This window comes from Tamandua tetradactyla, chromosome 13 (assembly GCF_023851605.1).
Source record: "Tamandua tetradactyla isolate mTamTet1 chromosome 13, mTamTet1.pri, whole genome shotgun sequence".
Classification (NCBI taxonomy): domain Eukaryota; kingdom Metazoa; phylum Chordata; class Mammalia; order Pilosa; family Myrmecophagidae; genus Tamandua; species Tamandua tetradactyla.
In genome coordinates, this window is record NC_135339.1 from 56,678,621 (window position 1) to 56,702,598 (window position 23,978).

The following is a 23,978-nucleotide window of genomic DNA, read 5'->3' on the forward strand; positions in this document are numbered from 1 at the left end:
GGGCATCCGCAGAGGCAGCGGGCTCCTGCACAACATGCCCTGAGGCGCAGGCCAGGCAACGTGCCCAGGGAGGGCTCCAGAGCCAGAGAGGGGCTTTCCAGGTAAAAACAGTTTCTGTTTGTGACGATCCTAAAGACCAACAAGGTGCCCTTAACCAGCTATTACTCACGGCTGAGCGCTAGGCAACTAACAGCTCACAACCAGGTACAGCTGAACTAAACTTAAAATTTTGAGGGGCCAAATCTATGGCTTAAACCCTGACATTACCTCATCTTTGCAAAGCCTTTCACAGTTGACAAGACTTGCTCCCCTCATTACTTCTTAGCTCCCTCCGCCCATCGAACTGCCGTCCAGGACCCCATTTTACGTGTGAGGCTCTGAAAAGTCAAATGACTTGCACAAGGACGCACAGCTCAAAAACGGCTACGCCGGGACTCAAACCCAGGTGTTCAGACACACTCCACCCAGCACGCCTCATTGCTGCTGCACAGCTCACTATTTTTTTCCTATCCTCACTCGGGGGTCTTCCATCTTCAAATTCAACAAAGCTTTAGGCTTTTTTGAGAATTTGTCCTAAGCACAGTTTAGCTGCTATATAACAAACCAGGTTTCCTGTTTCTCTCATGTTTATAATGTACAGGATATTTTTGCCTAATGCCCTGAGAATTATTCCCAGAGGAAACATTCAGCTCTTTTGGAACTCTTTTGACACTAAAACCCCTTTCCCTGGGAACCTTCCTTCAGGGGCATAACAAGGCTGGTTGACGCTGATAAGCCTCGGCGCAGAGTGGGGAACCTTTGCACTAAGCAGCCTGCCATTCTAGCTCCACCATAGTCTACTTCCCCACCCTGAGCCTCAGTTTCCCCATCCATAAAGTGAGGATAATAAAATCTAACTTGAAGTTGTCTTCAGGATTTAAAATACTGTATGCATAAGACCGAACACACAGGCTGGCACAAGTAGGCCCCCCAACAAATAACAGCTGAAAGTATTTCAAATGCTTTCCAGAAGCCAATTTGGAAGTGGGGAAAGCACAATATATACATATATGTATATATTTTTTTCTAATGCCCTGAAAAGTCTTTCACTGGAAAATAATCAAGAAAGCTTCCTGCCCCGCATAATTGCAGTTATGGAGGAGAAATGAAAATGAAGGTGCCTCTTTGACACCTAAGGAAGGAAAAAAGATGATTGCTATCTTGGGGCTAAACAGTTCTCTTCAACATCCCAGTTCCCTCACTCCCAAACCACACAGGCTCCTAAGCTTGTTACGTAGGATCACTTACTGAACCTGAGTCTCACTTCCTCATTGACACAAGAGATGCAGATAGAGAACCCTCACCTGTTCCAGATGACGTGAGGCAGTGCTTCTCAGTGTGGGATCTGCAAATCACCTGTACAGGAGACCCTAGCAGGTGTCCTTCCAGCCTCTAGTCCCTGCTCCTTCCTTCCTAAGAACACCTCCATTTGCTGGGTGTCTGGCCCTCCTCCAGGGAGCTCCAGCAGAGGGCGTGAGTGCGCCAGGTGTAAACTCCTTCCCGTCAACGGTGATTGGCTCAGGGGTGGACATGTGGCCCCAGGAGGCATGAGTAGACTGCTAAAGGTGCCTCAGGAAGCTGGGTTACTTCTGAGAGAGAGCCAGAAGTCAGTCCACGTCCCTCTTCTTTCTCTAGCTGTTGTTGTGTGTTACTGAGACATTTGGAAATGCTGTAGCCATCTTATTCCTATCCTGTAGAGAAAGCTAACACCAAGATGGCAGAGTAGAGAGATGGACAGAACATGGAGGCTTGTTGATGTCACTGAGCCTCTGGAACTATCAACCCCAAAGGCTACCCCTCCTCTGGATTCAGAGTCCCCCTGCTGCACAACTCCAGGGAGCACACATCACAGTTCACATGAATGATGGTTCTACTAAAGATGTACAGTGCACCACTCCTGTTTACAAGACAGTGAACGTCCCTATTTTTGACCAATCTGAATTGGAGTTTATTTCCTTCTGAAAATATCCAGACACTACTCACATCATCTAGGAAGAAAATACAGATCTGGGGGTTCCACGAGAGAGTAAACCCCGGTAATCTGCATGTTGAAACAAGCACCCTAGATAATGCTTATGCTCTTCAAAGTTTAAGCACTGATTTAATGGAACATAAAGATAACAAAGGCAGCCAGGCACACAACACTCCCAACTTCAGTCTAAAATGGACCTACAGAGAAATGCCATCCTATTTTCCTATTTCTCATGAAAAGCACTGCAGAAGGAAGAACAGATGTGGACACCAAGAGAGGACAGTGAGTTGTCAAATGAATCTCACCTCCTCCCCAGTTTTAAGTAAATGTCTGCTGACATTCAGCTACAACCCTCTTCCACAACAATCTGACACTATTCATACCCTCTGCAGTTGAACAATTAGAGTCATACCTGGAACTCACTTCCATGCCAGCCACAGCACACTGCTCACAGCCACCCTACTCTCCCAGGGGCCCTTTCAACTTTATTAAAAGGTCATTTTCCTGGCCTGATCAACCCCTGTGGCATAGGAAGACTACAAGGAAAGTTGGATTTATTACAAGGTTAAGGAAGGAGCAGGATGAGCCACCATGCTGATTCTTGATCTTCAGGGGTTCTTGGGGGTCACAGTTTACCCCATCATTTCAAAGGAGAAACCAAGATGAAAGAAGGGGGTGGGAGAGGGAACTCCAATTTCTGCAGCTCTTTCCTTTCAATTCTGCTCAGAGTCAAGGGGGGGTTTCTTGATAAAACAATGCCAGTGGATGGGAGGGGGGAACAAGGATGATCAGGGTGTGGGTGAAAGGCAGGGGGGACACAAAAAGGGAAGGGCAGGCACCAATCTGGAGGGGTCCATGCTTGTTATCACTTGCTTGGTTAAACCATGAAGGCAAAGGAAACCACCTCACCCATCTTTTTGATGATAAACTCCCTGAGGCTAGATCTTTTTTATTTAGTTTCTTTTTTTCCCATTCATTTGAGTGGCTACTAAATATAGAGGACTACACAGGGGTTGCAGTGACAGGGGTGGGGACCAGAGATGACAATAACATGAATATCTTCAGTCTAAGAGTGAAGATAAGGCAAATGCTTATAGAAAGTAAAAATCAAATCCCAGAAGGAATTTGATTTTTTCTTGTCTTCTTCAAGAAAACTCCCCAACCTTCCCAAGCTCCAAAGGACCAAGCACCCTTCTTCTGTGCTTGCTTAGCACCCTGGGCATAAGGTTATCATTGCAACTACCACCCTGCACAGAAACTGCCTGTTCACTCATCTGCCTCTCTGTATCTCCTAGAACAAGAGGCTCATCATCTTATTCATTTTTACATCTCTAGCACAGGTCCTGGCACAAAGAGGCACTCCGTGAATACTGGTTGATTAAATGGATGAATGGAAGAATGGATAGATGAGGAGATGGATGGATGAGTGGATGGAAGATGATGCCAAGGAATTCTGCCCAGGGAGATCAGGGAAGGGCTGAGGCATATAAGCTGGATCTCGAAGAATTTAGAAAACGGAGATGAAGGGAGGGCACACTTCATCCAAATGCCGAGTTAACCTGGTGTTTAATGAATGCTCCCTGGGCGAGGTTATACTGAACTTCTCAGAAGTGGAGGAATCTGGCTTCATGTTCCCTTCACTTCTTCCTAGGTAAACAGAAGCAACCCCTTAATAGCAATTAAATTGGTAAACCAAGAGAAAGACAACATAACTAACTGCCTACGAGTCTCTACAAACACTACTCTCCAGAGACAGTCTGGCAGAATGAAGACATACCATATCTACTGATATGGAGAGTTTTCCAGAATATACTGTTAAGTGACAAAGGCAATGTATAATGTCACCCCCTTATGTATGTACCTCCATATACAAATATCGGAAGAATACACAAGACACTAACAAAAATGATTACCTAGCTACAAGGGAATATGTAATTTATCATGCAAACTGGGTCACTTATGAGAGTGAAAGAGGGCAGTATTGATCTTTTCATTGGGACAATGAATATAAATTGGGACGGCCCTGGGCAAACTGGAATGCCTGGTCACTCTACCTAATGGAGAGAGGGGGGAGTGGAGTGAATAAAGCAGGGGTGAGAATGAAATTTTTCAATGCATATATTTTTGCAGGGCTTTGATTCCTAAATTACGTGTATGCATCACCTTTTAAAACTTAATAATCTTTTAATGGGATGAAAAAAGAAAAAATAATCTAGTTTCCAACTCGGACAAAAAAACCTCATTTGGGTACAACACTGTATTGCCACTCTGAAGAAAAACCCTGCTTATAAAATGACATCACCACTCATAGCACAACCCTTTTGCAGTGCACAAGAAAACAGACCTCAGAGAAGAGAGCTGAGCATGGCCTAAAAAGGCTCTGACTCTGTGTGGGACCAGCTGCAATGGGGAACATCAAGGAACGTAAACAGTGTGAGACAGATATAAAGCAGTTCAGGTTTTACACAATCATGGTAACAAAGTGAGATTGATTCAGAGCTGAATTAAGCTCTTTATATTGTTTCTACTTAAAAAGGAAATGTATTGACTACAGTCCTCCTCACAGATTTATCTTTCCTGACATCAAGCACATTCATAACCTATTTTAAATTCCAAGGAACAATGCCGAGGGGGTTAGGAAAGTGAATGCCAGCATGCTTCACCAAACCATTTTAGAGGCTGGGGAGAAGCTTCTCTGACTTTTAATTGCTCAGGAAACAGGCACAATGTAGATTTTTCCTTATCAGTCATAATTTCAACTTAGAAAAATGCTTGTCCGAGATATCTGAATTTTAGAAGGGGCCTATTTTTGGAAGAACCATGTTAGAGCCATTTTAGAGACGAAGCACGGTATCAATTCAGCCTTTAGTCTCTCCTAACCATCTCCTTTCAGACATCACAGCCTGAATTACCGTGACTAGAGGTCGTCCTAACTCATGTCCCGCCCCCAGGCTCCACCAAGCACTGCAGGCACTTGCCTTCCTTACCAGGTCCCACCACAAAGCCCGTAGGGACTCCACATGGCCTTTAGGATAGCAAAACTATATAGTTTATATCCAGACAGGGAGAGTTGAGAGTGAAAGGGGCACTCTGACTAATCACACCAGGACAACAGGCAAAATGGGGACCATCCTTGAAGACTGAAAACTGATATCATCCTACACTACAGGCTAAGTCATATTCCTTTAACATAGCTTGAATTCAAGTCTCCTTGCCCTCGGACCCTGTTTTACTTTGCTAATGCTGCTGGAATGCAACGTACCAGAAATGGGTTGGCTTTTATGAAAGTGATTCATTAAATTACAAGTTCACAATTCTAAGGCCATAAAAATGTCCAAATAAAGGCATCCAGAGAAAGATACTTTGACTCAAGAAAGGCTCATGGCATCTAGAACATTTCTGTCAGCTGGAAAGGCATGTGCCTGGCACCTGCTGGTCCTCTGGCTTCTGGTTTCAAACAGCTTCCCCAGTGGGGGGTTCTTTCTGCATCTCCAAATGTCTCTGTCTGTGTTGGCTCTGAAGATTTTTCCAAAATGGTTACCTCTTAAAGGACTTTAGTAAGTGGATTAAGACCCACCTTGAGTGGGCAGAGGTACATCTCCATGGAAACCACCTAATCAAAAGGTCCCACCCAAACAATAGGTCTGCCCCCCACAAGTGTGGGTTAGGATTGAAAGAATGGCTTTTCTGGGGTACATAAAAGTCTCAAACCAGCACAAACCGCAATTACTGTTCCAGTCTTTTTGCATCTCACCGTCCACATGGTCCAGTCAAAACAGACCTGCAGTTACCTAGCACACTTTAGGCGTTACTATCTCTGTGTTTGCTCACACCATTTTCTTCTCCTGCTTTCACACCACTCTCATCTCTTCTGTAATGCCAGTCCCCACTGAATCTATGCATGTCTGAATCCTACCCTTTCTTCAAAACCCAAATCAAATGGTACAATTCATTAATCCCTTCATTTGACAATTATTGCTTACTCATTATGTGTCGGGTGCACGGAGAACAAAATTGAAAAATATTTCAGGTCTCAGGTGTGTTTGTAATTTCAGATTGTGATAACTGGTATGAAAGACAGGCACAGGTTGATATACTGGTGAGCTTACCCAGGGTTATGGTTTTGTTCAGACACACTCAAAGCCAGAGACCAAGAGACCCATCTTTCTAATACTGCCGAACCCATCACAGATCCTTAGACATAGCAAGCACTCCACAAACATTTGCTGAGTAAAAGAATTAATATTAAAGAGCTTACTTAGCCTGAAGAGAGTTTTCTAACAACTAGCTCTAGGTTGAATCTGTGGGATCAAAGGAGAGCCTGAATGTCCACTGACCTCAGAGAAACTCCCCAGGTTCCATAATTGTGACTCTCACTTGTCACAATGCTGGAAGGGAATTTTAGCCACTTGGTCCAACCCTATGTCTCTTTTGGGGCTAAGTGTCTCATCCAAAGTCACACAGTTAGTTAATGACAGAGCCACCAGAGAGATGAAAGGGTCACAAAAGAAAGACTCAGACTATCGTGAGTGGTTAAATACCCAAAGGAGTTATCCAAGCAGAGGGCATCTGAGGACAGAGGAGACACTGGTAGCTGGAATGACCAGAGAGCTTCATGAAAGAGAAAGATTTTGGAAGTTGGGGATCGTGCCTGTCAGCGAGGCCAGCAGGAGGAAAGGCGCTTCTATAAGCATGTGTTTGTGGCCAGAGCAAAAACTGGGCAAGTGAGGGCTAGCTCGAAACTGGGGTCACAGGGGAGAGCTCGCTGTGGAGGCAAAAATGAGACCTGATGATGTGAACCCTCTGAGATGAGAGCACAGAGCAAGCTTTTTCTGAGTCTGACCTCAAAGAGGGATCCTGAAGGAATGGTGGGTGGAGCAGTGGATGGCTTTTCTTGGGATGATCCAAGCACTACTCTCTCAGCAGAGAGAGGGCTGCTCTAACTCTACTCAGATACTGACAATTTCCAGATCACATGCTCAGAGAATCTCGAGGAAAGACCAGGAGCCCTAGAGTTTCCCCAGATTTGAAGTACTGAGGGACTGTTTGCAGTTCTCCCCTAAGTGGAATGGGGTTAACCAGAGTTTGATTAAACAGTAACAAGTAACAGACAAATTTGGCAAGTAGCATACCCATATCTGAGTTTAGCTGTGCAATTTGTGTATCGCTTTCTCAGATATTTCTGATGGTGAGTAATCAGAGTTATATAATGAGAATTTAATAAAAACATTTCTTAAAGAAAAAATACAATTGGCTGGATCTGACTTTCTATTTCAGTTATACACAGAAAAGTAGCCCAATCACTTCTCAGCAGCCAACATCAGACCCCACCCACCTCTTACCTGCTGTAACTCACTTGCAACCCCAGATCACTCTGACTTGTCACACCTTGCTGAAATTTTTCTTCCTGGACTCCTCCAACCATTACCACCACCGTAAAATTGCAAACAACCCTTTAAGTACAACATAAGCCTCTGGAGCAAAAGGAACAACTTAAGTTCTCCAGATGGGCTATCCAGATGGTCCTTCCACTAGCCCTGTGTGCTGAGTGGCAAACAGACCCCTATGTCCCCAGTGAGCAGGGTTTCTCAGCCTTGGCACTACTGGCATTTTGCATCAGATAATCCTTTGTCGAAGGGGGCTGACCTGTGCTTTTTAAGATGTTTAGCAGCATCCCTAACCTACCCACTAGATGCTAGATGTGACCTCTAAGATACAACGACCAAAACTGATTCCCAATATTGCCATAAGTCACCTAAGGGCAAAATCATCCCCAGTTGAGAACCACGGCCAAAGAGTTAACCCAGGCAAGTCTGGGTGAGAATCCTGTTCTACCACTTACTGATGCTGTAGCCTTAGTGAAGTCAGCCTCTCTAAACCTCAGTTTCTTCATCTGTAAAATGCGGAGCTGGGGGTGGGCAATGGGGAGACCATGACAAGTATATAAACATGTAAAGACTGGTTGGCACAGTGAGTGTGCAGTAAAGGTTAGTAACTATAATAGGCCTGAAAAATTCCTTTTAGCCAAGCCTAGAGTTTAGGCTTCTATTTTTGTGGTTTCTGATCTTTCCCTTCCTCCTCGGCCTCTTTCCACCTATTAAATGCCTTCGGTCTTAACCTTTAAGGAATCCTTCCTGCTGATTCAAAGGCATCTGAAGTTAAAGGGAAGGAAAGAAAACACACACACACGCGCGCGCACACACACAGAGGATGTTTCAGATTCAACTCTGCCCCAGACAAAGGTTTCCATTGTTGTCTAAAAACAAACCTTTCCACTGGGAGGCCTCAAAACAGACACAAGGTCCAAAGTCCACAGACTCCTTTAATGCTCATCTGCATTCTGCCATCGACCCTGACACATCACTTCTCCTTTCTGAGCCTCAGTTTCCTAATCTGTAAAATGAGGGTCTTAGACCTGGTGAGCTCTAAGTGCCTACCATCTCCAACTCTCTATGATTTTCTGCTGCACTGGGATGCCACAACATGGGTAGCAGTTGGATCCACATTTTAAGCAAGTGCCTAACTGGGAATAAGGACCACAAAGACAAATTATGCTCTTATTTCTTATATTCCTCTTATATTCCAGCAGAATATAGTGGAAGAGGTATTTGTTGGCATTGGATCTGAGTAAAGTGAAATCCCAGCCCTATCACAAACACCTTGGGCAAATTAGTTCATCTATCTAATTATGTTGCCTTTATCTGTAAAATGGGATAAAAATAGAAGCAGAAATGATGCAAAGATTATAAGACAAAGGTTATGAAAGTGCTTAGTGCAGACTGTGCACACACTAGGTGTTTAAAAACATGCCTTCCTTTCTGGAATCTCTATTTTAAATTTTGTAATAGAACTTTCCATGTCATTCCTCTCCTCTGGTGAGACTTGCCTCTCTGCTTTCCCATATACCTTTGGTCTTTGAAGGCTCTGTCCATGTCCTCCTCCAGCCACCTGCCATGGCTCCTCTATCCCACTAGATCAAACCTAGACTCTCTTGCCTAACACACCCAACCCCCAGGAGCCAGTTCCACCCATGCCAGCCAAGCTGATTTTGCCCTGCTCCCCTGAGTTTTCCCTCTCCTTAGCCTGGCTAACGCCCCCCCAGCTCCCTCCTCTAGGCCTCTGCCTATATGGCACTCCCCTCATTTGGAAAGTTGTCCCTTCTCCCCTTTCTCATACCCTATCTTTCACAACTCTGTCCAAGTCCCCCTCCACCAGGAAGCCTCCCCTGACCTCCACAGCCAACAGAGATCTCTGACTCCTCTGCACACAGTCACCTAAGCCTAATGCCCTCCCAGCCTCATACAGTCATTGAGTGACTTGAGCTGTCAGAGCCTGACCTTCCTCACCAAACAGCAAATAACCACACACCAATTTGGCCATGACACTTTCAACTTCCAACCTAAGCCTAGCACTCATTCCACCAACATTAGCTGAGTTCCTTTGATGTGCCCAGAAAGTTCTTTTCCTTCCCCTTAAAACCCTCCTCACCTTTCAAGGCACAGTTTAAGGGCCACCTGCTCTGGGAATCCTACCCCAACCCATCCCCACCCTCCCACCCCCAGATTCCCCTTAGGATCTGCTTTGCCAATAACTACCAGACCACTAATATCATTCTGACTCGAATCACACTTAATGGAACTCTTGAATCATCCTAGTTGTTCTCAAGCTCATGTCCCCACTATGCCCTATAAGACCCAGGACTTTTTCTTCCTCATGACTAGGCCTCCTACAAATACCCTGTATTGTCCCAAGAAGAGGCTCACTGAATGGCTTTCACAGTGAACTGAACAGAATCTGTCCAGTTCTCAGGCCAGTCTGGGTTCCTGGGTGGCCTCAAGCTCCGTACATCCAAACGACCTCTTACTGTTCTTCCAAGATTGGATTTGGGCCCAGACTGAGTCAAATGACCTCTTATCATTCTTCCAAAATTAGGCTCTCCTCTTTAATTACACCTTACCTGGCCACATTCTTTGTGGACTCTAATTACACAATTACTTCAAACCTTGAGACTTAGAACCAATAAAAGAAAAGAAAGATGTGTGGATGACTAATTACATAAGCAACCAAACACACCAGTTATGCCTACTTATCTATACCATATACCATTTCCTTTTTCACATCCAATTCTGTCACCCAGAAAATATAGCCCAGGGAGGATCTAAATTACATTAAGACAGAAATCCCACTGGGTAAGAAACAACCATGGAGAACTTCACAGGGAAGCCTAAACCTGAGATGGGCTTTGAAAGGACCTTGGAGTCAATGTCGTGCCCCTTCCCCTTTTCCATGAAGAGAAAGGCAGTGTGATCTTGCACATGTTCGATATTTAAGGCTGAGCCACACATGATCCCTCCTTACCAAAATATTCACTCTTTTCTATATTCCAGGTATTCTCTGTAATCTCACTCCTAAAACACTTTTTTCAAGTCTCCTCTTCCCTATTAGACTGGGTCCTTTCTACAGGCTAGGGCTGTCTCATCTCGCTTGGTATTCCTGATTCTCAATACACATGGTAGAGGGCACCTAACAGGCCCTCCTTCCCCCTTATGCTCCAGTCTTAATAAAGTTTCTGCCCTTTCCCCCATGTACTAAGCCCTCTCGTGCCTCTCTGCCTTTGCACATGCTGGTCCCACTGTGTCTACCTGGAATGCCCCCTGCCTGGCCCCTCCCTTCACGGCCCAGTCCAGCTCCCCTCTTGTGTGCTCTCACTGCACCCTCCACTTATCACTAACATAGTGCTTATCACTCTTTGGCACAAAAAAACAATCATTGGCCTACCTCCCCCTTCAGAGCAGTGGACACCAAACTTTCATTGTCATACCTGCCTAATAGTAAATAGCTTTGAGCATATTTATTTATAGGTTCATCATAAAATCTGTATTACTATAAGTAGGAAAGCTACAAAGAATAGAAAGAACTTCAATAGATAAAATCTTCTTCCTGAGCCCCACAGATACCTTGAGTGCTCACCTACTGCTCTGGGCTAGGAGCTCCCAAGGACAGGAGAGGTTCTATTCTCTCTGTATTCCCAGAATCTGGTTCAGAACCCAAAACTTATTAAACGAGTTAATTTTCTCAGCAGATATTAAGTACCTCTTCTGTGCCGGCCTGTGCCAGACACTGGAGATATAAAGGGGAAAAGAAAACATGGATTCTTTTCCCTAGTGCCTGTCATCATGGATCCTACAGACCGGTGGAGCTGGGAGATGAACAAATGATTTTCCAAACAAGTTTAACAAAGCAGCCAAGACAAATGCCATGAAAGAGAGGTACCTGGTGCCATGAGAGCTTCAAACAGGGGTGGGTTCACCTGGTCAGGAGAATCAGAGAAGGCTTCCGCAAGAATATGATGCTTCAAGTAAAATCTGAAGGTTAAGTGGAGCTAACTAGGTAGGTGAAGGGAGGAAAAGCACTCCAGGCTAAGGAAAGAGCAAATGCAAAAGTCCTGAGGCTGAACAGAGAATGATAAATTCCAGGAAGGACCCAAGATCAAGAAAGCAATGAACAAGCCCAAAAAGGATGGTGAGCTCTCCTCTCCTTTACTCCTCTCGACTTGTCAAAACATGCCACCCCTGATTTCTGAAAGGGCCACTGAGCCTGGCTACTGTGCAGCTCTGAGCCACAGAGAGTACGTGGGCTCTCTGCATCTCAGCTGGCCTCCCAGAAGCAGGTGTGCCCCCAACTTTTGAGGTGCCCAAGAGCCCCAGGAAGACACTCCCGAAGGCCACAGATGTTGCCATGGCACCACTAACCGAAAGCTCCTGGGCAGTTTAATTTTTTAAAGAGTGTGTTAAATATTTTACATATTCTAACAGCACTGTTTCTTCCTTACTACCATGGAAAGGAACGCCCTATACTCCTTGAATTAAGGACTCGTGCAAAATAAATACCAATCTACAAGACAGCGCCCAGAGGTCCTCGCCTTGCTGTCAAGGGCCTCCTATGGCTCTCCTGGGTGCCCCAGGCGTGCATTATTTCAAGGGGTCCCCTGGGGAATCCAGAACCATAGGCCTCAAAACCTCTTCTTTGCTGGAGCTCCTCTGACACCAGGAAGGGAAAATTATTCACAACGACGCTTCCGATGAGTGTTTAAAGGGCCATGACTTTAATAATTAAAGATAAAACCAAGAACATAAACAGTAATGCAGGCTGGCGGGCTGCAGGGCCTCCTCCTGGAGCAGCTGTCTTGAAGAGGCACCGTATCTTCTATCAGTACTCAGGCATGACTAACGTTTCCCAGTTCCTGGGGGCCTTGCCCCCTCACACCTGCTAGTGCTGGCTCACTAACATCCCACGTCCAAAATGGTTCCACAAAGCAAACACGAAATCATCCTAAAAGGCCTGAGAATGCCTAGGCCCGGACTCACGGGCCTGGCAACTTGATTTTCAGCAATCACCAACCACCAATTTCGGCTGAGGCCCTCGGCTCTCCCACGTCCCAGCTTTCTCTGGCTACTCTAATTTCTGTCCCTACTGGGATTTTGCTTTCTCCAGAGCCTTTTTTCACTTTGCCCTGGTTAAAACAGCCCAGTCCCTATATTCACTTTGGCCTCTCCACTCAAATCTCTGGCCAGCTCTCAAGCCCACTGCCCAGGGCACTGGGGCAGCGACTCAGATGTCCCAGCTCTAGTTCCGGCTGTTCTTACTTCACCCCTGGCTTCAAGATCCTCCCCAGTCTCCTATCACCAGCCTCCTATGTGCATTACCTACACAGAAAGGCTCAAACACAGAGCAGTCAGCAGTGCAAATGTAACAGCAGCCTTGGGAAGACTCCTCTAAAATCTACTTACAGGAAAATGTTTCCATTCCCACCCAGCTCCTCACACACACCCCACCCCTGCCACTTTCTGTATGTTATAAGCAGGTACCTACAACCCCTGGCCATCATCTGATGCTCACAGGAAACAATCACCCAACACTGGATCTGCCCTAAGTAAGAATACTCTAAGCAGAGAAGAGCAACCTACAAATGAATGATCTATTTACATGTCAAACAAAGAAACTGCTCAAATGCATAGCCACCAAGTTTCACAGATTCCCAGCAATAAGAGAAACTGTTTGGATTTCAGAGGGATGTCATAGTGACCTTTCATACTGGGAAGCCAAGCTCAAAGGCTGGCTCATAGGCTGATGTTAATAATCAATGCATAAGGCATTATATAAATGAGTAATGAGTTTTCTGACATGCAGGCAAAAGGGCAATTCCGGGATCTACTGAGTGCCCGTTCCTGGTACTGCTTCTCTGAGCTAGAACACTACCCATGATGATGGAAAGTCAAGGCCCAAAAAGGGAGATGAGATTGGCAAAGCCAGTTTATAAGTCATGCTACAAGTGCTCAATATCCCTGATCACCAGTATTTGAACTGGTATTTTTATGCCAAGTGGAGAGTCAAGGTGGGCAGGAACAAGATCAGTCCTGGGTCCAGCACTGCTAGCCACCTGACCTAAGGTACACTGCTGGCCTCAGTCCACTACCTGTTCTGTGTGCCTCATGTGGGTTATGCCGTGGTCCCTCCCCCCCCCACACCACCCCCCACTTTGTCACATTAAACACTCCTACTTCATAATACGAAACAAACTGTTGAATGCCTGTGGGAGATGACAAGAGTCTTGCCTTCTCAGATGTTAACAAGCAAATAAACTCCAGGAGGCCCCAGCGCATGTTTACTTCACTCACCAATATTTGTATAATGAATGAAATGAGTCCATGGCTATTAAGGCATTTTATAAAGTTCCATGCACAAGTAGGGATTCCCCTATCAAATGGGGCTGCCTCCCGTTCCTGGGACAAACATTAGAGTTCTCATTCTCCTAATTCAGCAAAATGGAGCATCTCCAGAACATATTTGATGTACCTGTTTGCAAGACTGAGCAGCAGTGGGAATGCAAACCACCAGCAAACAGAAACCCCAAAGAAAAGACTAGGATCCAACTGCTAAATTAGCCGGGCTTCTGTTTCTCCTCTCTTCTGCACTCTCCTGCTCCATAGGGGTGGTGGTAAGTGTCTGTGACCCCACACCCCCAAGACGGAGATGTAATGAGGGGTCCTCTTCCCCAGTGTGGGCTGAAGAAAACTCCCAGAGCCCCCAATCTTCCCATGAAAGGGCCAGACCCCCAAACGGAGATGTAATGAGGGGTCCTCTTCCCCATTGTGGGCTGAAGGAAACTCCCAGAGCCCCCAATCTTCCCATGAAAGGGAATGTTTGGGGACAAGACAAAGGACTGTGGGGACCAGCCTGGAGTAGAAGTAGACCAGCAGGAAGGAGACATCAAAGAGATCCTTGTTCAGCGTACCAGCGACCTGTATTGGGACTCAGAGGAATTTATAAATGTGCTGGCACTTTTATGGCAGCTCACATGACTGAAGCAGCCCTGGCTTAGTAAAAATTCAGTTATGTGTCCCTTTCCAGGTGGTCAGTCACCTCTACAAACAGCCTCGCCTGCCAACATTCTTTTTCCACTCCACAGTCTCCTGTTTGAAAATGTCTCCTTGGCTCTAACTCCTGTCCCCTTCTCGTTTTCAATAACAGTGTTCAACATTTACCGAGCGCTTACTATGTGTCAGGCACAGTTCTAAAAGATTTACATTACTGGTAATGATCTGGTTCCAGCTTGATCCCAACCAGTCATTTGAGCTTTAGCAAAGGGCTTTTCTATGGCTCAGTTGCCACAACTACGAAAAAAGACTAATCAGAGCCACCCAGCCTAGAAACATAGCATTTTAGTTCTCTAGCCCAGTGCTGGCTAACTTCCTGAGATAACATAAATGTTCTACATCTGGGCTATCAATATGGCAGCCACTAGTCACACATGACTGTTGAGCATCTGAAATGTGACTAGTGTGACTGATAAACTGAACTTTTAATTGTATTTAATTTTAACTTTAAAATTAAATTTAAATTTAAATAGGCACACATGGCTACTGGCTACCCTAGGGGTCAACACATATCTAGTTTACAAGCTCCAGGACAGCAGGTGCCATTTATCTCTTATTTACTTCTACATTCCCAAAGCCCAGCATAGACTCTGGTCTATAGTTGGTAGAAAAATTAAAAGCAAAGAACTTTTGGGGTATTCTAATACTACTGCACCTCCCATATAGGCATTGATTTTTCAGGTTCCCTCCTAATGGTCAACCAGCCTTGGCTTGTCAAGGAGCTCAGGGCCTCCCAATGCAGTATGTTAGGGAACAGCTCTCATAATTAAAGTTCTTTCTTCCACCTGCCTAAATCATCTCCCTGAAATTTCTACTTACTAGTCCTGGCACATAAAATCATAGGTTTGGGAAAAACAAAATAAATTATGAAAAAGTACTTAAAATTTGTTAAACACTGTAAATGCAGGATTATATTAGCAATTCATTTTCATAGTGAAGATGAATCTGAGCTTAACTGGTAACCACATGAGCCCTCTTGAACAAATAAGCAGCTGTGTTCTGTTTGGGTGAAAATCCTCTACTATCAGGGTTGTGGTCCAGAATTTCTATCTCCACTCGCTTTAATACCAAAGCGTTCAAACCCCACTGCCCCCGAACTCCATAGATGAGCCAGAGAGGTGCAAGAGACCAGCTGGACCCCCCAATAAGCTGGGCTCCTTGTTCCCCAACCAGGGTCTGGGGATTCTGGCAGAGCACTTCACATTTTCATATCCCCGTGATGTACTTCTAAACGGAAAAAGCCAAAATTTATTATATACCTCCTATGTGTCAGGACTCTAGTAGACAAAGGGAATGCAAAGATGACTATGACATAGTCGTAACTCTCAAGGAATCCATGAGATTAAACTTATAAGTACTTAATGTGTGCAAGGCATGGAACTAAGCTCAAGAAAAAGTCATATAAACTAAACACAATCCGTTCAGTCTGTTACATGCCATAAGAGAACATATGAACAAGATACTGAAACAATGCCAGTGTATGAATGAACTGTCTGCCTTAGTAGAGATAGCTAGAATGATGCTTACCTAGCACTTGCCTTGCATATAACATGTGCTCAGGGCACTGAAATGAATCAAACCTTGACAAACTTCATTTTAAGGCTAAAGAAATCAAGGCCCAAATAGGTTAAATGACTTTTCAAGGTGCCTTAGGTAGTTAGCAATGGGGCTTGCTACTCACCAGTCAAATGGAGTACAGTGCTGTCTCATGGTGCTTCTTATCCTATGCTGCATGGTACATGGGCAGGATCTGTTGCCTCTTATGACTCAGAATAAGCAATGGATTTATTTTTTGTAAAAGTGGGTGTTTGGGGATTCTACTGAAATCTGCAGACTTTCATATCATCTTGGAAGCATTCATTCTGCCATTAACAAACATTTCTTGTTATCTTGGGAATATACTATATATCAGGCACTACTTTTAGGGCTTGGATAAAGAGATGAAACAAACTTGTGGTCATATCAGAAGACTGCACACACATTTATCTCTGCTTTTTTCTAGAATCCCATTAAAAGGACAGTAGTAGAAAGGAGACAACAGCAGACAGGTACGTTGACGGAACTCTGGAAGACTGATATGCAGTATCCCGTTTAGATTTCTGCTCTTGTCTGCTCTGCTAAAGTGCAAGCATTTGGAGAACTAAGGATCTCTTAAAAGTAAAACATATAAGCATGTTGCATGTAAAAATATGAAAGCAGAAAAAGAATGTAAAAAGATTAAAGATAAAGCTGAGGACATCTCTCAAAAAATATAATAGAACGGAAACAATATTTTTTAAACTATGAACTCAATCCAGGAGGGAATTTCAATTCCACCTATTAATAGATACTTAATAGGGTTCAAAAAACAAAACATAGAAAATGGAGAAAAGAAAAAGAAAACAAAATTTCTCAGAACTGAAGGATGTGAGTCTTCAGATCAAAATGGCCTATCAAGGACTCGGAACAATAAGTAAAAAAGCAAGGAAATTTCAAATACAGGGAAAGAGAGGACATCTTGAAAACTTTCAGAGAGAAAAAAAGCAAGTTACCTATAAACAATCAAGAATCAGAATGGCATGTGAATTCTTAACATCAATACTGGAACCTAGAAGAGAGTAATGCCTTCAAAATTCAAAGGCAAATGACTTTCCACCTAAAATGCTGATCCGGTCAAATCACCAATCAAATATAGACTAAAAACATTTGTAGACATGCAAATCTGAAGTGATCAACTTAAACAAACTTCCTCTCCTAAAGGAGTAAGTCAAAGAAGACAAGAACAATTGCCACAGACCCTCTCTGAGGAACTCCTGGAGATGTAAATCAAGAAAGAGGAAACAGAGGCTCCAACCCAGGACAAATGAGGGAATTCCCAGAATGGCAGTCATGACCTAGGTCTAGAGGTCAATGGACCCACAATAAGGCACAGTGATGGGGGCCTCTAGGAGGGAAGTCACCAATGGAAAACAAATTGCAAAATTAAAAGATGTTTTTAAATGCTGTCAGAGGCTTTGGTAATTGTAATAAGCACAATGAAAATTTCGTAAGTAGAAAAAAGGAGGCAATTATTAACTCAAAAAAGGTGTACAAGAAAAGAAATATCATTATAGTACACTCTATGGCTCTGGCATAAATGCTATTTATGCAGTCAAAATAATGTAAACATCAAATATCAATGTAACCAAAACTTGTGATGTAACCATACCGGGAGGATGGAAAAATGTGGGTGGAGGGAGGGAGGAATCTTCTAATACATAGTAAGATTGTATTACTTACTTCTTACTACGTATCTAAGAAATTGAACAACCAAGAAACGGCATCGTTAACAGGCAATTTACAGATAGGACAGTAACATCAAGAGAAACTCTTGAAAACCCTCTCTTTCCAGATCTCACAGCCTGGCTGGGGAAACAGGCAAGGGAACCAGGAATAAGAGAGGTGGGAAGGTGAAAACAGTTATTCTGGGAACACAGAAGAAAAACAGCTCTTTCAGATGTAAGCTAAGTCGGAAAGAAGTCAAGCCAGGTAAAGTAGAAAAAGGCCTTCTGGCGAGGGAACAGCAGGCAGCAAGCCCAGTGGTGGCAGGTGATGGAGAGAACCTGGACCTTAGAGGACATGGAAGAGTTCTGAAAGGAACATATGGTGACTGTGACAGAGAGGGAAAGACTGGAAGGCAGTTCTCAACAGCCAGTTTGATGCCTGCCCTGGCTTCTCTAACTGGGGTATGGGACCTGCTGAACATATATCTACAGTAGGCCACGGCAAGTGAAGGCCCAAGATAAACGTATTTTCTTGGACCATCAATGGTATTCAACAGTACATATTTTAAATACTCTTATACTAAAACCAGCACACATTATAGAGCAGCATACAAAATTCACATGAATTTTTAACATAAAAACCACAGACCTCAAGGGCACTTCTTATTTGCAAGGCCAGCTTAGGGCACTAAAATACCTGCTGGCCTCTGGGCATCAAAATTCAAATCTTCTCTGCAATTAGTCAGGAAAAAAAATGATAAAATGGCACAGCAGGCATCCTTCAAAGCGTCTGGGACTTCACACCAGCAACCTGTCAGTGTATGCTCATCTTCCTTCTTCAAGATACCTCTGAGGTCCCACCCAACACTAATCCAAAAATTGACGAGTATCTCATCATTTTCCAAATGGATCTGGGTCCTGCTACTGCCAGTTGGGCTAACTCAGCCTGGGGAAACAAGAAAAACCAACTCACTGAGTTCTTCCCACCCTTGGCCAGAAGCCTGGCTTCCTTCCCAACTTGACACACTTGCAGAATCACTGACAGCTGTCCCACCTCCATCGTCGGCACCCCCAACCCCTTACACACAGGCCTCTGTAAAGAATAAAGAACGAACACTCTTTCCCCTCTTTCCCCGAAAGGAAGTCAAGAAATTGGGCACATCTCCAGGGGGAGGGTGTCCTTTGTGGTCAACAATATATGGGTGGAAACTGCTTCTATTGTTGTAGGCGTTTTGTTGTAAAAACAATAATAACCATATGACAGAGGGTTGAGAAGCCTCCCCTCACCCACCCCACCTCCCTTCCCACCCTTTAAAGAGCCACTACAGACCCCAGAAGAAGGAGAGAGGGAAAAAAAAACAGTGGAAGTCCACACTGAAGTAAAAAGCAATTTAACTGGGTTTGGATTGTTCGCCTTTTGTTTGTTCTGGGTGTTAAACACATACGTACACATTTGAAAAGACTGTGCTCAACTGATTTTGAATTAAGAACAGAGATCATGAAACTTTAATAACACAATAAATATGTTAAATTACACTACAAAGCCATAGTATTGACAGTAAAAGAAAAAAAAAGGATGGAGGGAGGAGGGCAAGGAGAAAGATACAACAGGAAGAGAGAAAAAGAAATGTATAGCGAAGGGAAATGTAGGTAAAGAAGTGTGGGAAATAGCCAGATGCAGGGAGAAACACACATGCCTAACAATACCCCAAAAGAGGAAGAAACTCAAGAGTTCTCAAGGATGCTTCCTAACATCTGAAATAGTAACCAAAGTAAATTACACTGTTCATGGCCTGTGGTTGGGCTTGGGCTACAGACTTCAAAGTATTAACACCTTTTATCCTTACCTTCGAATGGTTAATAATCTGCCTAAGCACTGTTCACAGCTCTGTGTCTGCTCATTGAAACATCCTGAGGCTTAACTCAGGTCACAGACTAGAAGGTCCCCCCAAATGAGTGGCAGTTCATTAGAGTACAGTCATCTCCAAGCATCTCCTTTGAAAAGGGTGTAAATGAAACACTATCTCATAAAACATACCTAGCACCTAGGAAAATCAAAGAAAATGCTGCCTGAGTCAATGAGAAATTGCATGGGATTTTTTTTTTCTTTTTTTTAATTTTGCATTTAAAAAAACCTGGGGCTTCAGCAGAACTGGGTCCCACCTCAGCATTCTCCAACATCATTACCAGCACACCGGACCCCCACACATTCAAGTCCTGCATGCCCCAGTGGATCTAAAGGCCTCATCTGGCCCTGAAACTAAGCAGCTCCCTCCACACTGGAGGTAGAGAGATCCCAAGGAGACTCCAAGTTAGTCTCTGTCCCAGACTAGATCCTCAGTCCCTACCCTCATCTCCACCCCCAACAAGCTCTTGTGTAAGCCAAGCCTCTCCTTACAAGGACTGAAGAAAGACTCTGCTATTTCACATTTCATAGTGCCTCCCCCAGTCAGCCTCAAACATTTCTCCCTCCTCACCTGAACTGTCCCCAACCTCTTACTTTCTCTATTTCTCCAACCTCTCCCTTCTTCTGCTCCTATTTCCTCCTCACTTTTCCCTAGACCATCTTAGAATCATATCTCTTGGAGGAGGAGGGGGCTTGAGATATTTCTAGGTCACAGAACCTGGAATAAATTGACCAGAGATCTTGCCCAGCTCTGCCTCTTGCTATCTGTGACACTGAGCAAAGCTCCAAGCCTCCCAAACCATCCAATTCCTTAGTTGGGGTGAGGGGAGGGACCCACTTGTCAAACACAGAGGTCTCTTACAAATGTTCTAAATATCTAAACATTCACCTGTCTAACCATAAATAAAACAATGAGTTAAACATACACAGGAAGAGAGAGTGAATATACAGAAACTTCCTTTCCTCGGGGTTCTGTCATCCCACCCTTATCTCCTTGGCCAACTGCCCATTCTGAGAGTCTGCATCTCTGACTCCTGGCTATTCTAGCTCTGAAATTTTTACATACAGTAAAACTTCACAAATCACACTGATCAAGGAAAAAGTGAATCTGAATCCATCAAGAGACTTTCCCATGCCATTGGTCAATACTGTGAATTGAACATCAATTTAGCAAACAGAAAAGAATTTAAAATGCCCTCACAAACTGTACCTGTGACTCTAGGAATGATAAAGCTCTCAGGAACCCTGGAGACCATCTGCTCCCAACCCTCCTAATTAACCAACAAGGACACTGAGGTCTACAGAGCGGAAACCACTAGCTCAAAGCCAAAGAGAACACTGACGGCCAGAACCAGCTATCATGCCTCTGGTCCAGAGCTCCTCCACCAGGGCTTTTTGAGACCATTCGTTTCCTTTTCATAGAAGCATCTTAAATTTTAAATTACTAGTGAGTGCCCTCTACTGCAAACCTGTTTCCATGTCCCAGGGAAGGATCCAGAGCTATGTCTGGATAATGAGATATCACCAATTCTGTACATTACAAGCTCTCTTTCCTGGACCCTGCCCATTCATTTTCTGCAAAGAAAATCCCAGATTGTGCCATCTGTATTGAACTCTATTTTGGACAGGGGTTAAGAGATAGAAGAGTGGAACAGATCTTTGTTCTGCCAGTAAGAAACATTTGCTCATCCTTTCCTACAAACCCCTACCTCAGCCTCCAACATTCCCAATTCCTTCAGAAAAGCTCACAGAAACTCCCAAGTACAATAAAATGAAAGAGGAGAAAAGGGCCAACAGGGGGTGGTGTTGTAGGTTCAATGACAGTACCCTCCCATCTCTTCACTCTGCGAGGTAGAAAGTATTTCTTTTCAGTTACTAATTCCCCACTGGGAAGCTACCAGTTCACCTCTGGGCTCTCCAGCTGAGAAATGTGCTCTCCACAACCCATGGAAAACTAACCCTTTTCTAACCATCTGCTTCAACAGTGTCCAAAGCAGAGGAGCCAACAGACCAGCCCTTCCTTGCCTTTCCCCTCAGGCCAAGAGGGCGACATCAGAACTTGGCTGGCATGGAGCTATTTAAGGCAGCATCAAGAGGGTGGGGCAGAAAACTGCTGGCAGCATCCTTCTCCTCTACCCCTCCCTTCTCAGAGCCACAACACACACCCGCGCATGCACACACACACACAAACACACACACATCTCACTCCATAGACAGCCTCCTCCCACTTAAGTCTCAGAGCTGAAGGACTGGAGTCCCCAAATATCTAGCATATGGTTTTCTGTCACTGATGATGTTGTCCCACCCTGCTGCCCAGTTCACTTTTAATCTACCCCCCTCTTTTCAGTCACCACCAAGCTCCCTTTCCAATCAAAACCACAGAATAGGATCTAAGTGGAGGGGCTTAAAAACCAAGGAGGATGTGGAGACCGACAAACCATCCTTGGCCTTCAATTAGCAGAGGGAAAAAAGGGCGCAAAAGGAGGGGAGTGGAATTCAGGGCCTGACATGCCAGATAGATTCCAGGATGTCTCTAAATGCACCTCCCTCCCTATTAGACAGCGAAATCAATTCAGGCCATTTTAGTAGGTCGACCCTGTAACAAGAGGAGCATCTCAGTGCTCAGCGTTTTAGACAAAAATCCAAACGCTCCGCCAGAACATGCTGGGAAAACCCAGGGTCTGGATGAAACGAGCCACGCTCAGCGGGATCCCTTCTGCTTTTATGTAGCAATGTAATAGCGTAATAAATTCCGTCTGCCTGGAGAAAGCATGCACCGGTGAATTTCAAAGCCATCTTACGACAGCGGATACACGGAGATGCAGAATCGACAGCACGGTCCCCCATGAAAGGAATATAATGACTTCAAGCCTCTCTTCCTCCCTATCTTGAATGGCGCTACTGCTTATCAAGGAAGCCACGTTGGAAAGCTGAGGTGGGAGCCGGGGATGCCCGGGGAATTCGGAGAAAGGAGGTGCTCCTCGTCCATCTCGGTGACAAGCTGCCTAGCAAGATGCTGTCAGCCACTCCGGGGGATGAAGGAGCATGGGCGGGATGGGCTGGCACGGTGTCCCCGGACACACACACGTACCCGCTCATTCTAGCGGGCCGTCCTAGAGCCCCTCCCGCCGCCCTATCCTCCGGGGGATGCTCATGAATGAATGCTCCCGAGATGCCTCCATCCTGCCGCTCGCGCCCTCCTTCTTCCTCCGGCTGCTGCAGACAGCCCCTCCTCAGTAGTTTCACTTTACCACGTAAACCCACCCGGGCTCTGAGGTCTCCTTCACCCATCCATATTGCAGCCATCCTGAAGCAAGAGGATGTTCTCTCCCAGCAGAGGCCATGATCGCAAGTACACCCCAGCCCTCAAAAGAAAAAACAAACCTGGACTCCCCCAGACGCTCCGCACCCCAGGGAACTTTCCGTGAAAGACCCAGGACCCACCAAGCAGGCAGAAAGGTGGGTTCGGCCGAGGGAAGGCACGGCTCCCTCGACCAAGGGATGGGGATGCTCCGGGGAAGGTGGTCCCCCAAGTCCCTCCAACAGATGGCCCTTTAAACGCCTTCTCCGAGCGCGGAACAAAGGCGCCGCCCGCGGGGACCGGGAAGGCGCACGCCCCCGGCGCCGCCGCCGCTGAACGGGCGAGCACGGCCGGTCGGCCGGGCGACGGGCGCGGGCTTACCTTGAGGGTCGCCGGGCGGGCGGGCTGCGCGCGTCCTGCCCCACTCGCACTCCACGCTGTAATTGGCCGCGCTCTGTTTTTCTGGGACTCGGCGCTGACTTCACAGCCCCTCCTCAGCCGGCCAATGGGCTGCGGCGGCCGCCCCCTCATTAGCATGCGTCTGGAACCGTCCACTCGGGCAGCGCCCGGGCAGCGGGCGGTGCCAGGGGGAGGTGACGGGCCAGGCCTTGACAGGAAGGGGCGTGTGCGCCAATGGGAGACGAGGAGGCGCGCGGCCTGCCCGCCTCGCAGCTCTGTGAGTCAGAAGCGCGGGCCCGCGGATCGCCGGCAGTCAGCGCGCGCGAACCCGGTAACCCTTTCTGTTTTGGCGGAGCCTGCCGGGAGGCTGGCCCGGCTCGCCTTCTGGTCATTGAGAGGAGTCGCCCGCGGGGGAGCTTGGAAGGAGTCTTAAAAACAACAGCTAGCGTGTCTTGAGTGCATAGAAATTATTTAACCTCTGTGCCCCATATGTTTTTCTGTAAAATGGGAAAACAATAGGACCTATTTCAGAGGATGTAATGAACATCACTGTAGTTAATAAAGCTGAACGTTTAGTTGGATCGATGCCTGGCCATAGCGCTACATAAATATTTGCTGTTATTATTATCGTAGTCTGTACCAGCCAGTCTATCTAACGCTTTCCAATTATTTTCTCATCCGG

The 23,978-nt window shown here is 45.5% G+C and overlaps 1 protein-coding gene across 50 annotated transcripts in view; it reads right to left on the bottom strand.

The window, feature by feature from the left end:
- SORBS1 (sorbin and SH3 domain containing 1) overlaps positions 1 to 23,384 on the bottom strand; it is a 229,872-nt gene extending 206,488 nt beyond the window's left edge. For 48 of the 50 annotated variants that reach the window (XM_077125511.1, XM_077125507.1, XM_077125531.1 and 45 more), the window contains exon 1: positions 23,279 to 23,384. The gene's annotated coding sequence lies outside the window, so the exon portion shown is untranslated. Of the gene's footprint in view, positions 1 to 6,269; positions 9,036 to 22,980; positions 23,003 to 23,278 lie in introns of those variants that run through there. The other 2 variants (XM_077125505.1, XM_077125554.1) reach the window with 2 other exon arrangements.
- Positions 23,385 to 23,978: the final 594 nt, after the last annotated feature.